The 8,566-nt window shown below is 47.9% G+C and overlaps 1 long non-coding RNA gene across 1 annotated transcript in view; it reads left to right on the top strand.

Annotated features, from left to right (window-relative positions):
* Positions 1–8,221, top strand: part of LOC120405376 — a 33,252-nt gene extending 25,031 nt beyond the window's left edge. Inside the window, exons 3-4 of the long non-coding RNA XR_005598530.1 lie at positions 313–393; positions 7,834–8,221. This is a non-coding gene — a long non-coding RNA (uncharacterized LOC120405376). The remainder of the gene's footprint in view (positions 1–312; positions 394–7,833) is intronic.
* The last annotated feature ends 345 nt before the right edge of the window (positions 8,222–8,566 follow it).

The following is an 8,566-nucleotide window of genomic DNA, read 5'->3' on the forward strand; positions in this document are numbered from 1 at the left end:
CTGCGTTGTCAGCGTAGGGATGGTAGCTGAATTTGTGGCTGCAAATGAGATTACAGAGAGATAAGAGAAGGGGACCAGGGCAGAGCCCTGTGCAACCCCCACAGAAGGTTGGAACAAACAGCTCTGTGACTTAGCAAACAACAGCAAGGAACCTTTTTCACCTTCTCTCCATCCTCACAGTGGGAATGGACTGTATGGAGGGGTATCCCTCAGGAAAATGCATTTCAAAGAGGGACTGGATTATAAACATGAGGGGCAAACCCACCACAAGTTCTCTTTCCTGCTCATCTCTCTCTCTCTCTTTCAACCAAGGAGAGAGACGAAACATGCTCTGGACTTTGGAAGCAGATCCTGGCCTGAGAATTTGTTCAGCAGTGTTACTGGAAACATGTGGTAAGGGACTTCACCTTGGACCAAGTCTAGTTGGTTAAGATTTAGTACTAGGAAGTGTTTTATCTTTATTTCTCTAGTAACCATTTCTGACTTCAATGCCTTACACTTGTACTCACTTAAAAGATGCCCCAGCTGCCATTCCCCTGCTTCCAGTGATGCAGGATCTGGACCAAACACCAACTCACGAAGATGCAGAGGAGGCTTTCAAAGAGATTGTGCCTGGGAAAGCAGCAAGCAACCACCAGATGCCTCCAGAGCTGCTAAGGGCAGGGGGAGGAAGCTTGCCAGTGACATCTGTGCACTTCTCTGCGCCTGTTGGGGGGGGGGAGGAACCACATTCGTCAGAATCTGAAAGATGCAAAGATAATTACTTTATATGAAAATAAAGGGGACACAGCAGAGTGCAACAGCTATTGAGGGACATCTCTGCTCAGTGAGGTCAGCAAAGTGCTTGCAAGGGTCCTGCTGAAAAGACTCCAAGTCCTAGCTGAGAGTCTACCCTGAGGGCCAGTGTGGGTTCAGAGCGGGATACTCCATGACTGACATGCCCTACACATTGCACTGTTGCCAGAAAAAAACCATGAACAACAGGCACCTCTCTATGTAGCATTCGTTGACCTACAAAAGGCCTTGGACACAGTTATCAGGAATGACATCTGTAAGATCTGGTTGAAAACTGGAATCTTAGCTCCAAATCTTGGCCAAATGGGAACCCCTCACCACCACCACCAGCAGCTGCACCCCCTCACCAGCACCCAGACTCTCTCAATGGCATATGGGGGGCAGAGGTTCAGGTGTGCAGGGAATTTGGAGGCCTGGGGGTAAAGAGTGGAGATTGGGAGACCTGAGGTTTACTAAGGAGAGAGTTGGCAGTTGTTGGGTGGGCTAGGAAAGGAACTAGGGCTTAGAAATCAAACAGCTCCCCAAAATCACACAGCCCCTGCACACGGCTATGGATGCTTGGGTGAAGGAGCTGGTGGGGCAGACAAGGCAGTTCTGGGTACCTGGGAGTCACGATGGATGGAATGACAGAGGGGGAGCTGCCTGGCTGTGAGGGAGGAGTACGTTGAGGGGAGGCAGCAGGAGAAGGGTTAGGGTTAGGGTTAGGGTGAGGGGTACAAGGAAGATGGGGAGGGTACTTACTGGAGAAAGTGACACCAACCAGTTCCAGTCCCACGAGGCTGGCTGGGCTCAGCTCATTGCTCAGGGCTTTGTGACCCTGTTGTGCTGGGCATCCCAGACCCTGCCACACTGGGCAGCCAGGAACCTGGACTCACTGCAGCCTTTAGCACATAGCTGGGATGCAACTGTGTGTTAATTGGGCTGCATACGGCCCACGGGCCTCAGGTTGAGAACTGCAGGAGTACGTTGTGCTGGTGGGAGAGTAGCACTATATATGAAAGAAAATATAGAGTCAAATATAGTACAAATCTTAAATGAACCAAACTATATCATAGAATCTCCATGGATAGTAAGTCCATGCTTGAATAATAAGAATATAGCAGTATAAATATACTGACGACCACCTGACCAGGATGGTGATAGTGACTGTGAAATGCTCAGGGAGATTAGAGAGGCTATAAAAATAGAAAACTTAACAATAACTTGGGATTTGAAGTACCCCCATATTGACTGGGGACATGTCATCTCAGATTGGGATGCAGAAATAAAATTTCTAGACACCATTAATGACGGCTTCTTGGAGCAGCTAGTCCTGGAACCCACAAGAGAAGAGGCCGTTCTTGGCTCAGTCCTAAGTGGAGAACAGGATCTGCTCCAAGTAGGGTTGCCAGGTGCCCATTTTTTGACTGGAACGCCCAGTTGAAAAGTTGATCCTGGTGGCTTGGGTCAGCACTGCCAACTGGGCTGTTAAAAGTCCTGTTGGTGATGCAGCAGGAGCTTGGGGTTAAGGCAGGCTCCCTGCCTGTCCTAGCTCCGCTCGGCTCCTGGAAGTGGCCGCCAGGTCCCTGCAGCCCCTAGGCACATGGACAGCCAGGAAGTCTCCACATGCTGTCCCTGCCCCGAGGGCCGGCTCTGCACTCCCACTGGCCGGGAATCACAACAAACGGGAGCTCTGGGAGCGACGCATGCAGGCACGAGGGCAGCGCGCAGAGTCTCCCTGGACACCTATGCGTCTATGGGCTGCAGCGACCTGGCGGCCGCTTTCAGGAACCCTGCTTCCAGGAACCCCAAACCCTCTCCCGCACCCCTGCCCCAGCCCGGAGTCCCCTCCCGCATCCAAACTCTCTCCCAGAGTCTGCACCCCCACAACATCTCAACACCCTGCCCCAGGCCTCTCCTGCACCCCAAACCCCTCATCCCTGGCCCCACCCCAGAGCCTGCAACCCCAGCCAGAGTCTTCATCCCCCAACACACCCCAACCCCATTCCTCAGCCTGAAGCCCTCTTCTGCACACTCATCTCCTAATGTCTGGCCCCACCCAGAGCCCTCATCCCCTCCTGCACCCCAACCCCCTGCCCCAGCCTAGTGAAAGTGAGTGAGAGTGGGGGGGGGCGAGCGATGGAGGTTGGGGGGATGGAGTGAGTGGGAGCAGGGCCTTGGAGAAGGAATGTGACGGAGGCAAGGCCTTGAGGATGGGGCGGGGAAGGGGACGGGGCAACCCTAGGTCCAAAAGATGACTATAGCTGAACCGCTCAGTAATAGTGACTGTAATGTAATTAAAATTTAACATCCTTGGGTGGGGGGACACCAAAGACACCCATCATAGCAGCATTTACCTTCAGAAAGAGGAACTACACAAAAAGGAGAAGCTAGTTAAATTAAAAAGGTACAGTCACAAGAGTGAAATACTTGCAAGCTGCATAGAAACTTTTAAAAAACATCATAATATAGGCTCAATTTAAATGTATACTGCTCTGACCCAGTAGGGCTGTTCTTATGACTGCATGAAGCAGGAATTAAAAATGCAAGAGAGTTTCGATCTGGAGGGTGTGTGTAATGGGGGAGGCTGGTGCATATCACAGACTCCTGAACCGTGCATCTCCAACCACCACTCTGTTCTAAGCTGAGCTAGCTGCTGCAGGATTTTGATACCTGATGTCGTAACCTGCCGCATGACATTCTGGAGCGGGTAGTACAGGAGTCCCATCACATTGCCCCAGAGATAACTAGAGCGCCAGGTATTCTCCGACAATGACAGGCAGGGGTGGGCGACATTGTAGCTGTTATTGAGACCCATCTCTAGCTCCAAGGTGTGTCGGAAGAGTTGTTTAGGAGAAGCTGCATTGCTAAGTCATTGTTTACTTCACTTGCCAAAAGTATATTGGAGTCAGTTCCTTTTTACAGGGTCCTTCCAACCTGCGTGTCAGAGCCTAGCTCCTGCTTTGGAGATCTTTGGCTTTGTTTGTGAAGGAAATAATGGTGCTGTTCTTCAGGATGGATTTGGTCTGTCAGTCAATGTTACATTCCCACCAGCCAGCTCTCACCCCCAACTGTGTAGTGCTGCACAACTTCACACGCTGGATGTTCCTTGTTGTCTTGCAGATCATTAGGCACATTTTCAGTGGCTGTTAAAAATGCAGCTTTAAATGATGTTAGCAAAACATTGGGTAGCACATGAACCTTTGTTAGTGATGAGTTTATGAAGCAATGTTAGTCCCGCCAAGTCATTACGTTATGAGACTATTAACATGATAACAGTATGGAATTCTTTAACAGACGGGGACTAACAGGAAGGACCAAATCAGCTCATACCTGTTTGAAACTACATCAGTACAGTCAGTGTTTCTTGATGATTTAGTTTCACTGTAAGAAACTGACAAGTTCAGTGACTGATATCAAACAGCAGGAGCAATTTCAGCTACAGCAGAAAGTTCATTCTTTGGGCCATTTCTGTAGAAACATTCCTTGAATTCTCAGAGTACCCAGGGCTGGAGTTCCCGCAGGAGCCTGCCATGCACTGAGGAATGAGTTGGGTTGGTTTTGTTTTTTACATTAAAAATTTTACATTCCTCACAGCTTTTTTTTTCTTTCTTCTCTGTCTAACCATGCAAGTGTCTAACACAGGAGAAACCAGAGCTTTTCTTTCATTTATATCAACCTTCTGAAAGTTAAGGCTTTCAATTGATTGTTATCTGATCAAGCCTCTAGGGCTTACGTCAGAAACATTATGCAGAGATCTGGACTTCCTGGAATAAAGATGCTTACTGGGAGAGCTGGAATCCCAACCCCAAGCTCACCTCAACTTTTCCTTTATCTCAGAAGTAATTTCCAAGGGAGAAGTTACACAGCATCACACTCTAGAGGGACTGCTCAAGTCAGTGCGGGCTGCAGAATTGGCTCCTGGTTAATGGCACCTTGTCATGAGTGGTGCAATGACGGGGTAAGTTTAGTTCATTCTGCACAGAGCACAACTGCAGGGAATTGGTCACGTGAGTTCTGGTCACAAGTGAACAGCCATTTATCCACAGCCTGGCGCCTTGTTAGCGGCTCCATGTTCTCATTAGGTTTGCAGTGACCAGAGTTAGAAGGTCAAGTAGTTGAGGGTCAACATTTTGCCTGTTTAAAATGCTCTCATGTGAGTGAGAATGTCTGGCTGCTTCTCAGGGACAATTTCATAAATATCTGTTATGTGGATGCAACATCCAGCGCTGTCAGGAGCATGGACAGAAGAAAAATTTGCCGGCATGGCCACAGAGCCAAGAGAAGCCGCAGAAACATCTTCCCACTGCTCCATCTTCTGAGAGGTCCTGCAGCCCCCTCTCTGCCTCACTTCCAACGCTGAGTCCCCAGGGACAGGCTCGGTCCTTCCCCAGCTGTCTGCACGTTGGGCAGGAAAGAGACTGATTGCTGTGGGCCAGATTCTGCTCTCACTCACTAGTGTCAATCAGTTCGACCCAGGCAGTCCATGGAGTTCCTCTTGAGCGAGGGCAGATCCAGGATTGGTCTCCCTCCTGCCATCTCCATGGATCAGTTATTATGGGTGTTGCAACAATGCCCTGAGCCCTAGCAGGGCCAGGCCCCGACTGTGCTGGGGCATCACACATTGGGCCTCTGGCTGCCACTGCAATACGAATAACAAACCACAACAGCAGCACATGGTGGCCCTTGACTTGTACCTTGATGGCAATAAACAGGGATTGCTGATTGCCAGCTGCTCCCCCTTGCTGGAGGCTTTCCGTTGCTTTAATACATTTTTCTTACCTTTTTCATTTCTTGCTGCTTTAATTAAAATCCTTCATTGAATTCAATTTAAATCAACTCGACTCAAAAATCTGGCAAACACGCCAGGCTGTTTTTTTAAAACTGAGTTTGCTCAGAGGGGCGGGGAGTGTTCCAAGCCTCACCAAGCAAACCCATCAACCGCCTCTCTCACAAATGGTTCTGCAACAGTTGGTGACGTGGCATAAAAACGATTAATTTGAAAATGAAAATTGCAGAATATTTATGCTCTGAAAGTTACAAAACTCCAAGGAGATCCCAGGCAAGTGGAGATTTATTTGTAGAGCTAAAAGCTGTTTGGGCTTCAGGTTGTTTGCTACCAAGTTGCACCTGGGAATGTGTTGATTAGTGCACTCAGCCTTATTACTTGCTTGGCAACATTAATGGCTCTGGGAACAATGGCTGTGGTTTGGAAAAAACTCATGTTTATACAACTATTGTAATATACAGAAAGCTGGAAGGTGCTACACCTTTCCTATCCAGGAGCTTAGACAGTTTCCCTAAAGATACTTTGATCATGATAGGTTTGTTCAGCTACTTGTCCTAACAAAGGATTTTGGTTTGAGAAGTGTTATGATTTTAATTCTTGTATAAACATCATCATGGCACTATTGCTTTGAACCATTATTAAGTCATTATTAAGACTTGCCTTGAACATTTCAAGGAAGGTTTTAAAAACTCTTCATCCTAAGTTACTTATTAATGGGCTATCATAGAATATCAGGGTTGGAAGGGACCTCAGGAGGTCATCTAGTCCAACCCCCTGCTCAAAGCAGGACCATTCCCCAACTAAATCACCCCAGCCAGAGCTTTGTCAAGCCTGACCTTAAAAACCTCTAAGGAAGGAGATTCCATCACCTTCCTAGGTAACCCATTCCAGTGCTACACCACACTTCTAATAATTAGGAAATAGTGTTTCCTAATATCCAACCTAGACCTGCCCCACTGCAACTTGAGACCATCACTCCTTGTTCTGTCAGTTGTGTGGCCAATAAACATCATTAGCATCAATAACTAGGGAAGAGCCTGGGAGTTATGTTGTGGTAGAAAAGACTGTAGCAAAATATTCTAACATAAAATATATTGACTGTGTGTTACTCGTGCCAAAAGAACTTACACGTATGAGAGCAAAGAATATCAAAAAATGAGAAGCAAGCCCAGCATTTCATTAAATGAATCCATAATAACCCGCTTCCAACCAGCAGCATTTACAGAGCAGGGAGAGGAAGGATGGTCTTGAGGCTCATACACTTGACTTCACAGGCTTCCTAAGTGTGAATCTTTTAACCACTCTTGGCCTCTGTTTTCCTTTTGGCACAGGTTCTTTTGAATCTTAATGGTTGTGGAAGCAGATGGGATTCAGCACACATGGCTGAACACCTTTTACCAAACTTGCCTGCAGGTCAGCAGTGCCTCAGACTGCATACTCTAGCATGTGCAATTCATGATTCGCAAATATTGTTGAAAGCTAAGGGGACCTGCAGAGCCTGGCACCTGCCCGCATCACTTCCTGGGCAGACCTTCACTCTGAGCATTCAGCTCTTTAAATTAAATGGGACAACTGTGTGTGACTCTTGTGTTAGCATAAGCAAACAACCATCTGTGCATGCAGCCAAGGTCATTGTAATGGTGAGTGGGAAGTTAGTCCAAACTGGTAACTGTGCAGCAAACAAATGCAAGGTTTGGGGAGATATACCTGTTGGAGTTAAGCCTGAAAAATTGTACCTCTAGGGTGTAGTTAAATAAATAGGTCCTGAATATAATGCATAAAGTCTAAGCAATGCCATGATAACCACAGTAAAGATGGTATGTGCGTCCGACGATGATGATACGTGGGGAATTTGGGCATATTCTATTACATATCAAACACTAATGAAGAGTTATGCTTCACATAGTCAGAAGGCTTATGTTCATCATCTTTGTTCTTCTCACCTTTCTATTAACCACAGCTTCTTTCAGATATTTTTAATATGTAATTCAATGGGGTCTTTTCTCTGATGGTTACAGATGGATTAACACTCATAACTCCCATTAATTGGAGTTACTTGTGTAAATCCTAATGCATCAGAGGGGGACTATTGTATATTCCTTTGTACGGTTTAGCTTCCTTGTGCTAGATAAGGCCATCTTGAGACAGATTAAAACTTCCTTCTTCCTTTGCTGCTGCTTCTGGTGCCATGTCCATGATGTTAACTCTTACCCCCAAGTGTACTGGGGTTCCCATCCCCCGACAGTAACTAGGTGTTTTCCTCCCTCCAGCCGCTTCCCTGACTATTAGGACTACACCAGCCACAGTCTGTGAGGAAATTGTAATGCCCAGAGGACGAAATGTGCACAAAGCTCATGGACCGGTATTAGCAACAGGAGAAGAGAGAAACACTGACTAAGGAAAGGGGACACAACATCCATGTTGAAAGATGGATTGTTAATAACTTAGCATTAGATCACTTCCTCCTGAAGAAAACCCATGGGCTGGGGGCCAGGGAGGCGAGTTCTGAGTGGCCCCAGAGCATGCAGCGAGCTTGCAGGGCTGGCTGCTCAGTCACAGAAGGGCTGCGTTCAGAACTTTCCTCAGGCTGTATTCACTTCTGAGCAGTTTGCCTGTTAGACTGGCAAGGGGGCAATATACCTTCTCCCTAGGCTCACTTCCCTGCCGCCCACAGCCTGGCCCCCTGCTGAGAGCTCTCTCCAGATCCACCTGTGTACAGGTGTCAACTCATTGCGGGCACCTCCTTGTGGCTGGATGCAGCCGCTCTCTCTGCTGGGGTGTCCTGCTGGCAGCTGCTCCTCCTCTGCATTGGGCTGCCTCAGTCCTCCGTCCAGGTCACTCCCATGCCTTCCCCCTGCCAGGCAGCCCTTAAACAAAGAGCTGGGAATTAATGCAAATGAACAGAGTCAGGAAGAGACAGAGGGGGATGCCTCCCGCTCAGGGCGTATCAGGGTCTAGCCCATCCCCTCCTCTGGGAAGGACTTCGGGCAGCGGCTGTCAGGG

The sequence above is a fragment of the Mauremys reevesii genome, linkage group 4, assembly GCF_016161935.1.
Source record: "Mauremys reevesii isolate NIE-2019 linkage group 4, ASM1616193v1, whole genome shotgun sequence".
Taxonomy (NCBI): Eukaryota; Metazoa; Chordata; order Testudines; family Geoemydidae; genus Mauremys; species Mauremys reevesii.